This window comes from Carcharodon carcharias, chromosome 14 (genome assembly GCF_017639515.1).
Source record: "Carcharodon carcharias isolate sCarCar2 chromosome 14, sCarCar2.pri, whole genome shotgun sequence".
Lineage (NCBI taxonomy): Eukaryota > Metazoa > Chordata > Chondrichthyes > Lamniformes > Lamnidae > Carcharodon > Carcharodon carcharias.
In genome coordinates, this window is record NC_054480.1 from 75,753,519 (window position 1) to 75,771,749 (window position 18,231).

Below are 18,231 nucleotides of genomic sequence, written 5' to 3' on the forward strand. Positions count from 1 at the left end.
TGCTCTCCTCGTGCTCTTTAATCCTGTGTCTCCACTGCTCACCTCGCGCTCTTTGATCCTGTGTCTCCGCTGCTCTCCTCGCGTTCTTTTATCCTGTGTCTCCACTGCTCTCCTCGTGCTCTTTTATCCTGTGTCTCCACCGCTCTCCTCGCCCTCTTTTATCCAGTGTCTCCGCTAATACTCCTCGCGCTCTTTTATACTGTGTCTCCACTGCTCTCCTCGTGCTCTTTAATCCTGTGTCGCCACTGCTCACCTCGCGCTCTTTGATCCTGTGTCTCTGCTGCTCTCCTCGCGTTCTTTTATCCTGTGTCTCCACTGCTCTCCTCGTGCTCTTTTATCCTGTGTCTCCACCGCTTTCCTCGCCCTCTTTTATCCAGTGTCTCCGCTAATACTCCTCGCGCTCTTTTATACTGTGTCTCCACTGCTCTCCTCATGCTCTTTTATCCTGTGTCTCCGCTGCTCTCCTCGTGCTCTTTTATCCTGTGTCTCCACTGCTCTCCTCACTTTCTTTTATCCTATGCTTCTGCCCTCTCCTTGCGCTCTTTTATCCTGTGTCCCACCGCTCTCCTCGCGCTCTTTTATCCTGTGTCTCCGCTGCTCTCCTCGCCTTCTTTTATCCTGTGTCTCCACTGCTCTACTCGCGCTCTTTTATCCTGTGTCTCCGCTGCTCTTCTCGCCTTCTTTAATCCTGTGTCTCCGCTGCTCTACTCGTGCTCTTTTATCCTGTGTCTCCACCGCTCTCCTCGTGCTCTTTTATCCTCTGTCTCCACTGCTCTCCTCGCGTTCTTTTATCCTGTGTCTCCACTGCTCTACTCATGCTCTTTTATCCTGTGTCTCCGCTGCTCTCCTCTTGCTCTTTTATCCTCTGTCTCCACTGCTCTCCTCGCTTTCTTTTGTCCTATGTTTCCGCAGCTCTCCTTGCACTCTTTTATCCTGTGTCTCCACCACTCTCCTCGCGCTCTTTCATCCTGTGTCTCCACTCTCCTCGCGCTCTTTCATCCTGTGTTTCCGCTGCTCTCCTCATGCACTTTTATCCTGTGTCTCCACGGCTTCCTCGCGCTCTTTTATGCTGTGCCTCCGCTGCTCTCCTCGCACTCTTTTATCCTGTGTCTCCGCTGCTCTCCTTGTGCTCTTTTATACTGCGTCTCCGCTGCTCTCCTCACGCTCTTTTATCCTGTGTCTCCGCTGTTCTCCTCGTGCTCTTTTATCCTGTGTCTCCACTCTCCTCGCGCTCTTTCATCCTGTGTTTCCGCTGCTCTCCTCATGCACTTTTATCCTGTGTCTCCACGGCTTCCTCGCGCTCTTTTATGCTGTGCCTCCGCTGCTCTCCTCGCACTCTTTTATCCTGTGTCTCCGCTGCTCTCCTTGTGCTCTTTTATACTGTGTCTCCGCTGCTCTCCTCACGCTCTTTTATCCTGTGTCTCCGCTGCTCTCCTCATGCTCTTTTATCCTGTGTCTCCACTGCTCTCCTCGCGCTATTTCATCCTGTGTCTCCTCTGCTCTCCTCGTGCTCTTTTATCCTGTGTCTCGACCGCTCTCCTTGCTGACTTTTTTCCTGTGCCTCCGCCAATCTCCTTGCTTTCTTTTATCCTATGTCTCTGCATTCCTCGCGCTCTTTTATCCTGTGTCTCTGCTCTCCTCGCTTTCTTTGATCCTATGTTTCTGCTGCTCTCCTTGCGCTCTTTTATCCTATGTCTCTGCTCTCCTCGTGCTCTTTTATCCTGTTTCCCACCGCTCTCCTCGCTTTCTTTTATCCTATGCTTCCGCCACTCTCCTTGTGCTCTTTTATCCTGTGTGCAACCGCTCTCCTCGCGTTCTTTTATCCTGTGTCTCCACTGCTCTCCTCGTGCTCTTTTATCCTGTGTCTCCACCGCTCTCTTCACCCTCTTTTATCCTGTGTCTCCGCTGCTACTCCTCGCGCCCTTTTATCCTGTGTCTCCGCTGCTCTCCTCGCGTTCTTTTATCCTGTGTCTCCACTGCTCTTCTTGTGCTCTTTTATCCTGTGTCTCCACCGCTCTCCTCACGCTCTTTTATCCTGTGTCCCACCAATCGCCTCACGCTATTTCATCCTGTGTCTCCGCTGCTCTCCTCACGCTCTTTTATCCTGTGTCTCCGCTGCTCTCCTCGTGCTCTTTTATCCTGTGTCTCCACCGCTCTCCTCGCGCTCTTTTATCCTGTGTCTCCGCTGCTCTCCTCGCGTTCTTTTATCCTGTGTCTCCACTGCTCTCCTCGTGCTCTTTTATCCTGTGTCTCCACCGCTCTCCTCGCCCTCTTTTATCCAGTGTCTCTGCTAATACTCCTCGCGCTCTTTTATACTGTGTCTCCACTGCTCTCCTCATGCTCTTTTATCCTGTGTCTCCGCTGCTCTCCTCGTGCTCTTTTATCCTGTGTCTCCACTGCTCTCCTCGCTTTCTTTTATCCTATGCTTCTGCCCTCTCCTTGCGCTCTTTTATCCTGTGTCCCACCGCTCTCCGCGCGCTCTTTTATCCTGTGTCTCCGCTGCTCTCCTCGCCTTCTTTTATCCTGTGTCTCCACTGCTCTACTCGCGCTCTTTTATCCTGTGTCTCCGCTGCTCTCCTCGCCTTCTTTTATCCTGTGTCTCCGCTGCTCTACTCGTGCTCTTTTATCCTGTGTCTCCACTGCTCTCCTCGCGCTCTTTTATCCTATGCTTCCGCTGCTCTCCTTGCGCTCTTTTATCCTGTGTCCCACTGCTCTCCTCGTGCTCTTTTATCCTGTGTCTCCACCGCTCTCCTCGCGCTCTTTTATCCTGTGTCTCCGCTGCTCTTCTCGCGTTCTTTTGTCCTGTGTCTCCACTGCTCTCCTTGTGCTCTTTTATCCTGTGTCTCCACCGCTCTCCTCACGCTCTGTTATCCTGTGTCCCACCAATCTCCTCACGCTATTTCATCCTGTGTCTCCGCTGCTCTCCTCACGATCTTTTATCCTGTGTCTCCGCTGCTCTCCTCGCGTTCTTTTATCCTGTGTCTCCACTGCTCTCCTCGTGCTCTTTTATCCTGTGTCTCCACCGCTCTCCTCGCCCTCTTTTATCCAGTGTCTCCGCTAATACTCCTCGCGTTCTTTTATACTGTGTCTCCACTGCTCTCCTCATGCTCTTTTATCCTGTGTCTCCGCTGCTCTCCTCGTGCTCTTTTATCCTGTGTCTCCACTGCTCTCCTCGCTTTCTTTTATCCTATGCTTCTGCCACTCTCCTTGCGCTCTTTTATCCTGTGTCCCACCGCTCTCCTCACGCTCTTTTATCCAGTGTTTCCGCCACTCTCCTCGCACTCTTTTATCCTGTGTCTCTGCTCTCCTCATGCTCTTTGATCCTGTGTCTCTGCGCTCCTCGATTTCTTTTATCATATGTTTCCGCTGCTCTCCTCATGCACTTTTATCCTGTGTCTCCACCGCTCTCCTCGTGCTCTTTTATCTTGTTCCTCCGCTGCTACTCCTCGCACTCTTTTATCCTGTGTCTTCGCCGCTCTCCTCGCACTCTTTTATCCTGTTTCTCCGCTCTCCTTGCGCTCTTTTATCCTGTGTCTCTGCTCTCCTCCCGCTCTTTTATCCTATGTCTCCGCCGCTCTCCTCACGCTCTTTTATCCAGTGTTTCCGCCACTCTCCTCGCGCTCTTTTATCCTGTGTCTCTGATCTCCTCACGCTCTTTTATCCTGTGTCTCTGCGCTCCTCGCTTTCTTTTATCCTATGTTTCCGCAGCTCTCCTTGCGCTCTTTTATCCTGTGTCTCCACCGCTCTCCTCGCGCTCTTTTATCCTGTGTCTCCGCTGCTCTCCTCGCAGTCTTTTATCCTGTGTCTCCGCTGCTCTCCATGTGCTCTTTTATCCTGTGTCTACACCGCTCTCCTCACGCTCTTTTATCCTGTGTCCCACCAATCTCCTCACGCTCTTTTATCCTGTGTCTCCGCTGCTCTCCTCGCGTTCTTTTATCCTGTGTCTCCACTGCTCTCCTTGTGCTCTTTTATCCTGTGTCTCCACCGCTTTCCTCACGCTCTTTTATCCTGTGTCCCACCGATCTCCTCACGCTATTTCATCCTGTGTCTCCGCTGCTCTCCTCACGCTCTTTTATCCTGTGTCTCCGCTGCTCTCCTCGTGCTCTTTTATCCTGTGTCTCCACCGCTCTCCTCGCGCTCTTTTATCCTGTGTCTCCGCTGCTCTCCTCGCGTTCTTTTATCCTGTGTCTCCACTGCTCTCCTCGTGCTCTTTTATCCTGTGTCTCCACCGCTCTCCTCTCCCTCTTTTATCCAATGTCTCCGCTAATACTCCTCGCGCTCTTTTATACTGTGTCTCCACTGCTCTCCTCATGCTCTTTTAACCTGTGTCTCCGCTGCTCTCCTCGTGCTCTTTTATCCTGTGTCTCCACTGCTCTCCTCGCTTTCTTTTATCCTATGCTTCTGCCCTCTCCTTGCGCTCTTTTATCCTGTGTCCCACCGCTCTCCGCGCGCTCTTTTATCCTGTGTCTCCGCTGCTCTCCTCGCCTTCTTTTATCCTGTGTCTCCACTGCTCTACTCGCGCTCTTTTATCCTGTGTCTCCGCTGCTCTCCTCGCCTTCTTTTATCCTGTGTCTCCGCTGCTCTACTCGTGCTCTTTTATCCTGTGTCTCCACTGCGCTCCTTGCGCTCTTTTATCCTATGCTTCCGCCGCTCTCCTTGCGCTCTTTTATCCTGTGTCCCACTGCTCTCCTCGTGCTCTTTTATCCTGTGTCTCCACCGCTCTCCTCGCGCTCTTTTATCCTGTGTCTCCGCTGCTCTTCTCGCGTTCTTTTGTCCTGTGTCTCCACTGCTCTCCTTGTGCTCTTTTATCCTGTGTCTCCACCGCTCTCCTCACGCTCTTTTATCCTGTGTCCCACCAATCTCCTCACGCTATTTCATCCTGTGTCTCCGCTGCTCTCCTCGCGTTCTTTTATCCTGTGTCTCCACCGCTCTCCTCGCCCTCTATTATCCAGTGTCTCCGCTAATACTCCTCGCGCTCTTTTATACTGTGTCTCCACTGCTCTCCTCATGCTCTTTTATCTTGTGTCTCCGCTGCTCTCCTCGTGCTCTTTTATCCTGTGTCTCCACTGCTCTCCTCACTTTCTTTTATCCTATGCTTCCGCCCTCTCCTTGCGCTCTTTTATCCTGTGTCCCACCGCTCTCCTCGCGCTCTTTTATCCTGTGTCTCCGCTGCTCTCCTCGCACTCTTTTATCCTGTTTCTCCGCTCAGCTTGCGCTCTTTTATCCTGTGTCTCCCCTGCTCTCCTCGTCCTCTTTTGTCCTGTGTCTCCACTGCTCTCCTCGCTTTCTTTTATCCTATGCTTCTGCCACTCTCCTTGCGCTCTTTTATCCTGTGTCCCACCGCTCTCCTCACGCTCTTTTATCCAGTGTTTCCGCCACTCTCCTCGCACTCTTTTATCCTGTGTCTCTGCTCTCCTCATGCTCTTTGATCCTGTGTCTCTGCGCTCCTCGCTTTCTTTTATCATATGTTTCCGCTGCTCTCCTCATGCACTTTTATCCTGTGTCTCCACCGCTCTCCTCGTGCTCTTTTATCTTGTTCCTCCGCTGCTACTCCTCGCACTCTTTTATCCTGTGTCTCCGCCGCTCTCCTCGCACTCTTTTATCCTGTTTCTCCGCTCTCCTTGCGCTCTTTTATCTTGTGTCTCTGCTCTCCTCCCGCTCTTTTATCCTATGTCTCCGCCGCTCTCCTCACGCTCTTTTATCCAGTGTTTCCGCCACTCTCCTCGCGCTCTTTTATCCTGTGTCTCTGATCTCCTCACGCTCTTTTATCCTGTGTCTCTGCGCTCCTCGCTTTCTTTTATCGTATGTTTCCGCAGCTCTCCTTGCGCTCTTTTATCCTGTGTCTCCACCGCTCTCCTCGCGCTCTTTTATCCTGTGTCTCCGCTGCTCTCCTCGCAGTCTTTTATCCTGTGTCTCCGCTGCTCTCCATGTGCTCTTTTATCCTGTGTCTACACCGCTCTCCTCACCCTCTCTTATCCTGTGTCTCCGCTGCTACTCCTCGCGCCCTTTTATCCTGTGTCTCCGCTGCTCTCCTCGCGTTCTTTTATCCTGTGTCTCCACTGCTCTCCTTGTGCTCTTTTATCCTGTGTCTCCACCGCTCTCCTCACGCTCTTTTATCCTGTGTCCCACCAATCGCCTCACGCTATTTCATCCTGTGTCTCCGCTGCTCTCCTCACGCTCTTTTATCCTGTGTCTCCGCTGCTCTCCTCGTGCTCTTTTATCCTGTGTCTCCGCTAATACTCCTCGCGCTCTTTTATACTGTGTCTCCACTGCTCTCCTCATGCTCTTTTATCCTGTGTCTCCGCTGCTCTCCTCGTGCTCTTTTATCCTGTGTCTCCGCTGCTCTCCTCACTTTCTTTTATCCTATGCTTCCGCCCTCTCCTTGCGCTCTTTTATCCTGTGTCCCACCGCTCTCCTCGCGCTCTTTTATCCTGTGTCTCCGCTGCTCTCCTCGCACTCTTTTATCCTGTTTCTCCGCTCAGCTTGCGCTCTTTTATCCTGTGTCTCCCCTGCTCTCCTCGTCCTCTTTTGTCCTGTGTCTCCACTGCTCTCCTCGCTTTCTTTTATCCTATGCTTCTGCCACTCTCCTTGCGCTCTTTTATCCTGTGTCCCACCGCTCTCCTCACGCTCTTTTATCCAGTGTTTCCGCCACTCTCCTCGCACTCTTTTATCCTGTGTCTCTGCTCTCCTCATGCTCTTTTATCCTGTGTCTCCACCGCTCTCCTCGTGCTCTTTTATCTTGTTCCTCCGCTGCTACTCCTCGCACTCTTTTATCCTGTGTCTCCGCCGCTCTCCTCGCACTCTTTTATCCTGTTTCTCCGCTCTCCTTGCGCTCTTTTATCCTGTGTCTCTGCTCTCCTCCCGCTCTTTTATCCTATGTCTCCGCCGCTCTCCTCACGCTCTTTTATCCAGTGTTTCCGCCACTCTCCTCGCGCTCTTTTATCCTGTGTCTCTGATCTCCTCACGCTCTTTTATCCTGTGTCTCTGCGCTCCTCGCTTTCTTTTATCCTATGATTCCGCAGCTCTCCTTGCGCTCTTTTATCCTGTGTCTCCACCGCTCTCCTCGTGCTCTTTTATCCTGTGTCTCCGCTGCTCTCCTCGCAGTCTTTTATCCTGTGTCTCCGCTGCTCTCCATGTGCTCTTTTATCCTGTGTCTACACCGCTCTCCTCACGCTCTTTTATCCTGTGTCCCACCAATCTCCTCACGCTCTTTTATCCTGTGTCTCCGCTGCTCTCCTCGCGTTCTTTTATCCTGTGTCTCCACCGCTCTCCTCGCGCTCTTTTATCCTGTGTCTCCGCTGCTCTCCTCGCAGTCTTTTATCCTGTGTCTCCGCTGCTCTCCATGTGCTCTTTTATCCTGTGTCTACACCGCTCTCCTCACGCTCTTTTATCCTGTGTCCCACCAATCTCCTCACGCTCTTTTATCCTGTGTCTCCGCTGCTCTCCTCGCGTTCTTTTATCCTGTGTCTCCACTGCTCTCCTTGTGCTCTTTTATCCTCTGTCTCCACTGCTCTCCTCACGCTCTTTTATCCTGTGTCCCACCGATCTCCTCACGCTATTTCATCCTGTGTCTCCGCTGCTCTCCTCACGCTCTTTTATCCTGTGTCTCCGCTGCTCTCCTCGTGCTCTTTTATCCTGTGTCTCCACCGCTCTCCTCGCGCTCTTTTATCCTGTGTCTCCGCTGCTCTCCTCGCGTTCTTTTATCCTGTGTCTCCACTTCTCTCCTCGTGCTCTTTTATCCTGTGTCTCCACCGCTCTCCTCGCTCTCTTTTATCCAGTGTCTCCGCTAATACTCCTCGCGCTCTTTTATACTGTGTCTCCACTGCTCTCCTCATGCTCTTTTCTCCTGTGTCTCCGCTGCTCTCCTCGTGCTCTTTTATCCTTTGTCTCCACTGCTCTCCTCGCTTTCTTTTATCCTATGCTTCTGCCCTCTCCTTGCGCTCTTTTATCCTGTGTCCCACCGCTCTCCGCGCGCTCTTTTATCCTGTGTCTCCGCTGCTCTCCTCGCCTTCTTTTATCCTGTGTCTCCACTGCTCTACTCGCGCTCTTTTATCCTGTGTCTCCGCTGCTACTCCTCAAGCTCTTTTATAATGTGTCTCCACTGCTCTCCTCATGCTCTTTTATCCTGTGTCTCCCCTGCTCTCCTCGTCCTCTTTTGTCCTGTGTCTCCACTGCTCTCCTCGCTTTCTTTTATGCTATGCTTCTGCCACTCTCCTTGCGCTCTTTTATCCTGTGTCTCCACCGCTCTCCTCGCGCTCTTTTATCCTGTGTCTCCGCTGCTCTCCTCGCGTTCTTTTATCCTGTGTCTCCACTGCTCTACTCGTGCTCTTTTATCCTGTGTCTCCACCGCTCTCCTCGCGCTCTTTTATCCTGTGTCTCCGCTGCTACTCCTCGCGCTCTTTTATACTGTGTCTCCACTGCTCTCCTCATGCTCTTTTATCCTGTGTCTCCCCTGCTCTCCTCGTCCTCTTTTTTCCTGTGTCTCCACTGCTCTCCTCACTTTCTTTTATCCTATGCTTCTGCCACTCTCCTTGCGCTCTTTTATCCTGTGTCCCACCGCTCTCCTCACGTTCTTTTATCCAGTGTTTCCGCCACTCTCCTCGCACTCTTTTATCCTGTGTCTCTGCTCTCCTCATGCTCTTTGATCCTGTGTCTCTGCGCTCCTCGCTTTCTTTTATCATATGTTTCCGCTGCTCTCCTCATGCACTTTTATCCTGTGTCTCCACCGCTCTCCTCGTGCTCTTTTATCCTGTGCCTCCGCTGCTACTCCTCGCACTCTTTTATCCTGTGTCTCCGCCGCTCTCCTCGCACTCTTTTATCCTGTTTCTCCGCTCTCCTTGCGCTCTTTTATCCTGTGTCTCTGCTCTCCTCCCGCTCTTTTATCCTATGTCTCCGCCGCTCTCCTCACGCTCTTTTATCCAGTGTTTCCGCCAATCTCCTCGCGCTCTTTTATCCTGTGTCTCTGATCTCCTCACGCTCTTTTATCCTGTGTCTCTGCGCTCCTCGCTTTCTTTTATCCTATGTTTCCGCAGCTCTCCTTGAGCTCTTTTATCCTGTGTCTCCACCGCTCTCCTCGCGCTCTTTTATCCTGTGTCTCCGCTGCTCTCCATGTGCTCTTTTATCCTGTGTCTACACCGCTCTCCTCACGCTCTTTTATCCTGTGTCCCACCAATCTCCTCACGCTCTTTTATCCTGTGTCTCCGCTGCTCTCCTCGCGTTCTTTTATCCTGTGTCTCCACTGCTCTCCTTGTGCTCTTTTATCCTGTGTCTCCACCGCTCTCCTCACGCTCTTTTATCCTGTGTCTCCACCAATCTCCTCACGCTATTTCATCCTGTGTCTCCGCTGCTCTCCTCACGCTCTTTTATCCTGTGTCTCCGCTGCTCTCCTCGTGCTCTTTTATCCTGTGTCTCCACCGCTCTCCTCGCGCTCTTTTATCCTGTGTCTCTGCTGCTCTCCTCGCGTTCTTTTATCCTGTGTCTCCACTGCTCTCCTCGTGCTCTTTTATCCTGTGTCTCCACCGCTCTCCTCGCCCTCTTTTATCCAGTGTCTCCGCTAATACTCCTCGCGCTCTTTTATACTGTGTCTCCACTGCTCTCCTCATGCTCTTTTATCCTGTGTCTCCGCTGCTCTCCTCGTTGTCTTTTATCCTGTGTCTCCACTGCTCTCCTCGCTTTCTTTTATCCTATGCTTCTGCCCTCTCCTTGCGCTCTTTTATCCTGTGTCCCACCGCTCTCCTCGCGCTCTTTTATCCTGTTTCTCCGCTGCTCTCCTCGCCTTCTTTTATCCTGTGTCTCCACTGCTCTACTCGCGCTCTTTTATCCTGTGTCTCCGCTGCTCTCCTCGCCTTCTTTTATCCTGTGTCTCTGCTGCTCTACTCGTGCTCTTTTATCCTGTGTCTCCACTGCTCTCCTCGGGCTCTTTTATCCTATGCTTCCGCCGCTCTCCTTGTGTTCTTTTATCCTGTGTCTCCACTGCTCTACTCGTGCTCTTTTATCCTGTGTCTCCACCGCTCTACTCGCGCTCTTTTATCCTGTGTCTCCGCTGCTACTGCTCAAGCTCTTTTATACTGTGTCTCCACTGCTCTCCTCATGCTCTTTTATCCTGTGTCTCCCCTGCTCTCCTCGTCCTCTTTTTTCCTGTGTCTCCACTGCTCTCCTCGCTTTCTTTTATCCTATGCTTCTGCCACTCTCCTTGCGCTCTTTTATCCTGTGTCCCACCGCTCTCCTCGTGCTCTTTTATCCTGTGTCTCGACCGCTCTCCTCGCTCACTTTTAACCTGTGCCTCCGCCACTCTCCTTGCTTTCTTTTATCCTATGTCTCTGCATTCCTCGCGCTCTTTTATCCTGTGTCTCTGCTCTCCTCGCTTTCTTTGATCCTATGTTTCTGCTGCTCTCCTTGCGCTCTTTTATCCTATGTCTCTGCTCTCCTCGTGCTCTTTTATCCTGTTTCCCACCGCTCTCCTCGCTTTCTTTTATCCTATGCTTCCGCCACTCTCCTTGTGCTCTTTTATCCTGTGTGCGACCGCTCTCCTCGCGTTCTTTTATCCTGTGTCTCCACTGCTCTCCTCGTGCTCTTTTATCCTGTGTCTCCGCTGCTCGCCTCGCAGTCTTTTATCCTGTGTCTCCGCTGCTCTCCTTGTGCTCTTTTATCCTGTGTCTCCACCGCTCTCCTCGCGCTCTTTTATCCTGTGTCCCACCAATCTCCTCACACTATTTCATCCTGTGTCTCCGCTGCTACCCTCACGCTCTTTTATCCTGTGTCTCCGCTGCGACTCCTCACGCCCTTTTATACTGTGTCTCCACTGCTCTCCTCGCGCTCTTTTATCCTATGTCTCCACCACTCTCCTCACGATCTTTTATCCTGTGTCCCACCAATCTCCTCACGCTATTTCATCCTGTGTCTCCGCTGCTCTCCTCACGCTCTTTTATCCTGTGTCTCCGCTGCACCCCTCGCGCTCTTTTATCCTGTGTCTCCACCGCTCTCCTCACGCTCTTTTATCCTGTGTCCCACCAATCTCCTCACGCTATTTCATCCTGTGTCTCCGCTGCTCTCCTTGTGCTCTTTTATCCTGTGTCTCCACTGATCTCCTCGCTTTCTTTTATCCTATGCTTCCGCCCTCTCCTTGCGCTCTTTTATCCTGTGTCCCACTGCTCCCCTCGCGCTCTTTTAGCCTGTGTCTCCGCTGCTCTCCTCGCGTTCTTTTATCCTGTGTCTCCGCTGCTCTACTCGTGCTCTTTTATCCTGTGTCTCCACTGCTCTCCTCGCGCTATTTCATCCTGTGTCTCCGCTGCTCTCCTCACGCTCTTTTATCCTATGTCTCGGCCGCTCTCCTCGCGCTCTTTTATCCTGTGTCTCTGCCACTATCATCACCCTCTTTTATCCTGTGTCTCTGCCACTCTCCTCGCGCACTTTTATCCTGTGTCTCCGCCACTCTCCTTGCTTTCTTTTATCCTACGTCTCCGCATTCCTCGCGCTCTTTTATCCTGTGTCTCTGCTCTCCTCGCTTTCTTTTATCCTATGTTTCCGCTGCTCTCCTTGCGCTCTTTTATCCTATGTCTCTGCTCTCCTCACGCTCTTTTATCCTGTTTCCCACCGCTCTCCTCGCTTTCTTTTATCCTACGCTTCCGCCACTCTCCTTGTGCTCTTTTAATATTGTGTCCGACTGCTCTCCTCGCGCTCTTTTATCCTGTGTCTCCGCTGCTCTCCTCGCGTTCTTTTATCCTGTGTCTCCACTGCTCTCCTCGTGCTCTTTTATCCTGTGTCTCCACCGCTCTCCTCGCGCTCTTTTATCCTGTGTCTCCACCGCTCTCCTCGCGCACTTTTATCCTGTGTCTCCACCACACTCCTCGCGCTCTTTTATCCTGTGTCTCTGCTCTCCTCGTGCTCTTTTATCCTATGTCTCTGCTCTCCTCGCGCTCTTTTATCCTATGTCTCCACCACTCTCCTCACGCTCTTTTATCCAGTGTTTCCGCCACTCTCCTTGCGCTCTTTTATCCTGTGTCTCTGCTCTCCTCACGCTCTTTTATCCTGTATCTCTGCGCTCGTCGCATTCTTTTATCCCATGTTTCCGCAGCTCTCCTTGCGCTCTTTTATCCTGTGTCTCCGCTGCTCTTCTCGCGTTCTTTTATCCTGTGTCTCCACTGCTCTCCTTGTGCTCTTTTATCCTGTGTCTCCACCGCTCTCCTCACGCTCATTTATCCTGTGTCCCACCAATCTCCTCACGCTATTTCATCCTGTGTCTCCGCTGCTCTCCTCACGCTCTTTTATCCTGTGTCTCCACTGCTCTCCTCGTGCTCTTTTATCCTCTGTCTCCACCACTCTCCTCGCCCTCTTTTATCCAGTGTCTCCGCTAATACTCCTCTCGCTCTTTTATCCTGTGTCTCCGCTGCTCTCCTTGTGCTCTTTTATCCTGTGTCTCCACCGCTCTCCTCGCGCTCTTTTATCCTGTGTCCCACCAATCTCCTCACGCTATTTCATCCTGTGTCTCCGCTGCTACCCTCACGCTCTTTTATCCTGTGTCTCCGCTGCGACTCCTCACGCCCTTTTATACTGTGTCTCCACTGCTCTCCTCGCGCTCTTTTATCCTGTGTCTCCACCGCTCTCCTCACGATCTTTTATCCTGTTTCCCACCAATCTCCTCACGCTATTTCATCCTGTGTCTCCGCTGCTCTCCTTGTGCTCTTTTATCTTGTGTCTCCACTGATCTCCTCGCTTTCTTTTATCCTATGCTTCCGCCATCTCCTTGCGCTCTTTTATCCTGTGTCCCACTGCTCCCCTCGCGCTCTTTTAGCCTGTGTCTCCGCTGCTCTCCTCGCGTTCTTTTATCCTGTGTCTCCGCTGCTCTACTCGTGCTCCTTTATCCTGTTTCTCCACTGCTCTCCTCGCGCTATTTCATCCTGTGTCTCCGCTGCTCTCCTCACGCTCTTTTATCCTCTGTCTCTGCCACTATCATCACCCTCTTTTATCCTGTGTCTCTGCCACTCTCCTCGCGCACTTTTATCCTGTGTCTCCGCCACTCTCCTTGCTTTCTTTTATCCTATGTCTCCGCATTCCTCGCGCTCTTTTATCCTGTGTCTCTGCTCTCCTCGCTTTCTTTTATCCTATGTTTCTGCTGCTCTCCTTGCGATCTTTTATCCTATGTCTCTGCTCTCCTCACGCTCTTTTATCCTGTTTCCCACCGCTCTCCTCGCTTTCTTTTATCCTACGCTTCCGCCACTCTCCTTGTGCTCTTTTAATATTGTGTCCGACTGCTCTCCTCGTGCTCTTTTATCCTATGTCTCTGCTCTCCTCGCGCTCTTTTATCCTATGTCTCCACCACTCTCCTCACGCTCTTTTATCCAGTGTTTCCGCCACTCTCCTCGCGCTCTTTTATCCTGTGTCTCTGCTCTCCTCACGCTCTTTTATCCTGTATCTCTGCGCTCGTCGCATTCTTTTATCCCATGTTTCCGCAGCTCTCCTTGCGCTCTTTTATCCTGTGTCTCTGCTGCTCTTCTCGCGTTCTTTTATCCTGTGTCTCCACTGCTCTCCTTGTGCTCTTTTATCCTGTGTCTCCACCGCTCTCCTCACGCTCTTTTATCCTGTGTCCCACCAATCTCCTCACGCTATTTCATCCTGTGTCTCCGCTGCTCTCCTCATGCACTTTTATCCTGTGTCTCCACCGCTCTCCTCGTGCTCTTTTATCCACTGTCTCCACTGCTCTCCTCGCTTTCTTTTATCCTATGCTTCCGCCGCTCTCCTTGCGCTCTTTTATCCTGTGTCCCACCGCTCTCCTCGTGCTCTTTTATCCTGTGTCTCCACTGCTTTACTCGTGCTCTTTTATCCTGTGTCTCCCCTGCTCTCCTCGTCCTCTTTTTTCCTGTGTCTCCACTGCTCTCCTCACTTTCTTTTATCCTATGCTTCTGCCACTCTCCTTGCGCTCTTTTATCCTGTGTCTCCACCGCTCTCCTCGCGCTCTTTTATCCTGTGTCTCCGCTGCTCTCCTCGCGTTCTTTTATCCTGTGTCTCCACTGCTCTACTCGTGCTCTTTTATCCTGTGTCTCCACCGCTCTCCTCGCGCTCTTTTATCCTGTGTCTCCGCTGCTACTCCTCGCGCTCTTTTATACTGTGTCTCCACCGCTCTCCTCGTGCTCTTTTATCCTGTGCCTCCGCTGCTACTCCTCGCACTCTTTTATCCTGTGTCTCCGCCACTCTCCTCGCGCTCTTTTATCCTGTTTCTCCGCTCTCCTTGCGCTCTTTTATCCTGTGTCTCTGCTCTCCTCCCGCTCTTTTATCCTATGTCTCCGCCGCTCTCCTCACGCTCTTTTATCCTGTGTCTCTGCGCTCCTCGCTTTCTTTTATCCTATGTTTCCGCAGCTCTCCTTGCGCTCTTTTATCCTGTGTCTCCACCGCTCTCCTCACGCTCTTTTATCCTGTGTCTCCACTTTCCTCGCGCTCTTTTATTCTTTGCCTCCGCTGCTCTCCTCGCAATCTTTTATCCTGTGTCTCCGCTGCTCTCCTCACGCTCTTTTATCCTGTGTCTCCGCTGCTCTCCTCGTGCTCTTTTATCCTGTTTCTCCACTGCTCTCCTCACGCTATTTCATCCTGTGTCTCCTCTGCTCTCCTCGTGCTCTTTTATCCTGTGTCTCCACTGCGCTCCTTGCGCTATTTCATCCTGTGTCTCCGCTGCTCTCCTCATGCTCTTTTATCCTATGTCTCGGCCGCTCTCCTCGCGCTCTTTTATCCTGTGTCTCTGCCACTCTCATCCCGCTCTTTTATCCTGTGACTCTGCCACTCTCCTCGCGCACTTTTATACTGTGTCTGCGCCACTCTCCTTGCTTTCCTTTATCCTATGTCTCCGCATTCCTCGCGCTCTTTTATCCTGTGTCTCTGATCTCCTCGCTTTCTTTGATCCTATGTTTCTGCTGCTCTCCTTGCGCTCTTTTATCCTATGTCTCTGCTCTCCTCGCGCTCTTTTATCCTATGCTTCCGCCGCTCTCCTTGCGCTCTTTTATCCTGTGTCCCACCGCTCTCCTCGCGCTCTTTTATCCTGTGTCTCCGCTGCTCTCCTCGCGTTCTTTTATCCTGTGTCTCCACTGCTCTACTCGTGCTCTTTTATCCTGTGTCTCCACCGCTCTACTCGCGCTCTTTTATCCTGTGTCTCCGCTGCTACTCCTCAAGCTCTTTTATAATGTGTCTCCACTGCTCTCCTCATGCTCTTTTATCCTGTGTCTCCCCTGCTCTCCTCGTCCTCTTTTGTCCTGTGTCTCCACTGCTCTCCTCGCTTTCTTTTATGCTATGCTTCTGCCACTCTCCTTGCGCTCTTTTATCCTGTGTCTCCACCGCTCTCCTCGCGCTCTTTTATCCTGTGTCTCCGCTGCTCTCCTCGCGTTCTTTTATCCTGTGTCTCCACTGCTCTACTCGTGCTCTTTTATCCTGTGTCTCCACCGCTCTCCTCGCGCTCTTTTATCCTGTGTCTCCGCTGCTACTCCTCGCGCTCTTTTATACTGTGTCTCCACTGCTCTCCTCATGCTCTTTTATCCTGTGTCTCCCCTGCTCTCCTCGTCCTCTTTTTTCCTGTGTCTCCACTGCTCTCCTCACTTTCTTTTATCCTATGCTTCTGCCACTCTCCTTGCGCTCTTTTATCCTGTGTCCCACCGCTCTCCTCACGCTCTTTTATCCAGTGTTTCCGCCACTCTCCTCGCACTCTTTTATCCTGTGTCTCTGCTCTCCTCATGCTCTTTGATCCTGTGTCTCTGCGCTCCTCGCTTTCTTTTATCATATGTTTCCGCTGCTCTCCTCATGCACTTTTATCCTGTGTCTCCACCGCTCTCCTCGTGCTCTTTTATCCTGTGCCTCCGCTGCTACTCCTCGCACTCTTTTATCCTGTGTCTCCGCCGCTCTCCTCGCACTCTTTTATCCTGTTTCTCCGCTCTCCTTGCGCTCTTTTATCCTGTGTCTCTGCTCTCCTCCCGCTCTTTTATCCTATGTCTCCGCCGCTCTCCTCACGCTCTTTTATCCAGTGTTTCCGCCAATCTCCTCGCGCTCTTTTATCCTGTGTCTCTGATCTCCTCACGCTCTTTTATCCTGTGTCTCTGCGCTCCTCGCTTTCTTTTATCCTATGTTTCCGCAGCTCTCCTTGAGCTCTTTTATCCTGTGTCTCCACCGCTCTCCTCGCGCTCTTTTATCCTGTGTCTCCGCTGCTCTCCATGTGCTCTTTTATCCTGTGTCTACACCGCTCTCCTCACGCTCTTTTATCCTGTGTCCCACCAATCTCCTCACGCTCTTTTATCCTGTGTCTCCGCTGCTCTCCTCGCGTTCTTTTATCCTGTGTCTCCACTGCTCTCCTTGTGCTCTTTTATCCTGTGTCTCCACCGCTCTCCTCACGCTCTTTTATCCTGTGTCTCCACCAATCTCCTCACGCTATTTCATCCTGTGTCTCCGCTGCTCTCCTCACGCTCTTTTATCCTGTGTCTCCGCTGCTCTCCTCGTGCTCTTTTATCCTGTGTCTCCACCGCTCTCCTCGCGCTCTTTTATCCTGTGTCTCTGCTGCTCTCCTCGCGTTCTTTTATCCTGTGTCTCCACTGCTCTCCTCGTGCTCTTTTATCCTGTGTCTCCACCGCTCTCCTCGCCCTCTTTTATCCAGTGTCTCCGCTAATACTCCTCGCGCTCTTTTATACTGTGTCTCCACTGCTCTCCTCATGCTCTTTTATCCTGTGTCTCCGCTGCTCTCCTCGTTGTCTTTTATCCTGTGTCTCCACTGCTCTCCTCGCTTTCTTTTATCCTATGCTTCTGCCCTCTCCTTGCGCTCTTTTATCCTGTGTCCCACCGCTCTCCTCGCGCTCTTTTATCCTGTTTCTCCGCTGCTCTCCTCGCCTTCTTTTATCCTGTGTCTCCACTGCTCTACTCGCGCTCTTTTATCCTGTGTCTCCGCTGCTCTCCTCGCCTTCTTTTATCCTGTGTCTCTGCTGCTCTACTCGTGCTCTTTTATCCTGTGTCTCCACTGCTCTCCTCGCGCTCTTTTATCCTATGCTTCCGCCGCTCTCCTTGCGTTCTTTTATCCTGTGTCTCCACTGCTCTACTCGTGCTCTTTTATCCTGTGTCTCCACCGCTCTACTCGCGCTCTTTTATCCTGTGTCTCCGCTGCTACTGCTCAAGCTCTTTTATACTGTGTCTCCACTGCTCTCCTCATGCTCTTTTATCCTGTGTCTCCCCTGCTCTCCTCGTCCTCTTTTTTCCTGTGTCTCCACTGCTCTCCTCGCTTTCTTTTATCCTATGCTTCTGCCACTCTCCTTGCGCTCTTTTATCCTGTGTCCCACCGCTCTCCTCGTGCTCTTTTATCCTGTGTCTCGACCGCTCTCCTCGCTCACTTTTAACCTGTGCCTCCGCCACTCTCCTTGCTTTCTTTTATCCTATGTCTCTGCATTCCTCGCGCTCTTTTATCCTGTGTCTCTGCTCTCCTCGCTTTCTTTGATCCTATGTTTCTGCTGCTCTCCTTGCGCTCTTTTATCCTATGTCTCTGCTCTCCTCGTGCTCTTTTATCCTGTTTCCCACCGCTCTCCTCGCTTTCTTTTATCCTATGCTTCCGCCACTCTCCTTGTGCTCTTTTATCCTGTGTGCGACCGCTCTCCTCGCATTCTTTTATCCTGTGTCTCCGCTGCTCTCCTTGTGCTCTTTTATCCTGTGTCTCCACCGCTCTCCTCGCGCTCTTTTATCCTGTGTCCCACCAATCTCCTCACACTATTTCATCCTGTGTCTCCGCTGCTACCCTCACGCTCTTTTATCCTGTGTCTCCGCTGCGACTCCTCACGCCCTTTTATACTGTGTCTCCACTGCTCTCCTCGCGCTCTTTTATCCTATGTCTCCACCGCTCTCCTCACGATCTTTTATCCTGTGTCCCACCAATCTCCTCACGCTATTTCATCCTGTGTCTCCGCTGCTCTCCTCACGCTCTTTTATCCTGTGTCTCCGCTGCACCCCTCGCGCTCTTTTATCCTGTGTCTCCACCGCTCTCCTCACGCTCTTTTATCCTGTGTCCCACCAATCTCCTCACGCTATTTCATCCTGTGTCTCCGCTGCTCTCCTTGTGCTCTTTTATCCTGTGTCTCCACTGATCTCCTCGCTTTCTTTTATCCTATGCTTCCGCCCTCTCCTTGCGCTCTTTTATCCTGTGTCCCACTGCTCCCCTCGCGCTCTTTTAGCCTGTGTCTCCGCTGCTCTCCTCGCGTTCTTTTATCCTGTGTCTCCGCTGCTCTA

The 18,231-nt window shown here is 51.9% G+C and overlaps 1 protein-coding gene across 1 annotated transcript in view; it reads left to right on the plus strand.

Annotated features, from left to right (window-relative positions):
- Window positions 1-18,231, plus strand: part of LOC121287105 (phosphoenolpyruvate carboxykinase, cytosolic [GTP]-like) — an 834,642-nt gene that overhangs the window by 706,644 nt on the left and 109,767 nt on the right. The gene's annotated exons all lie outside the window — the stretch shown is intronic.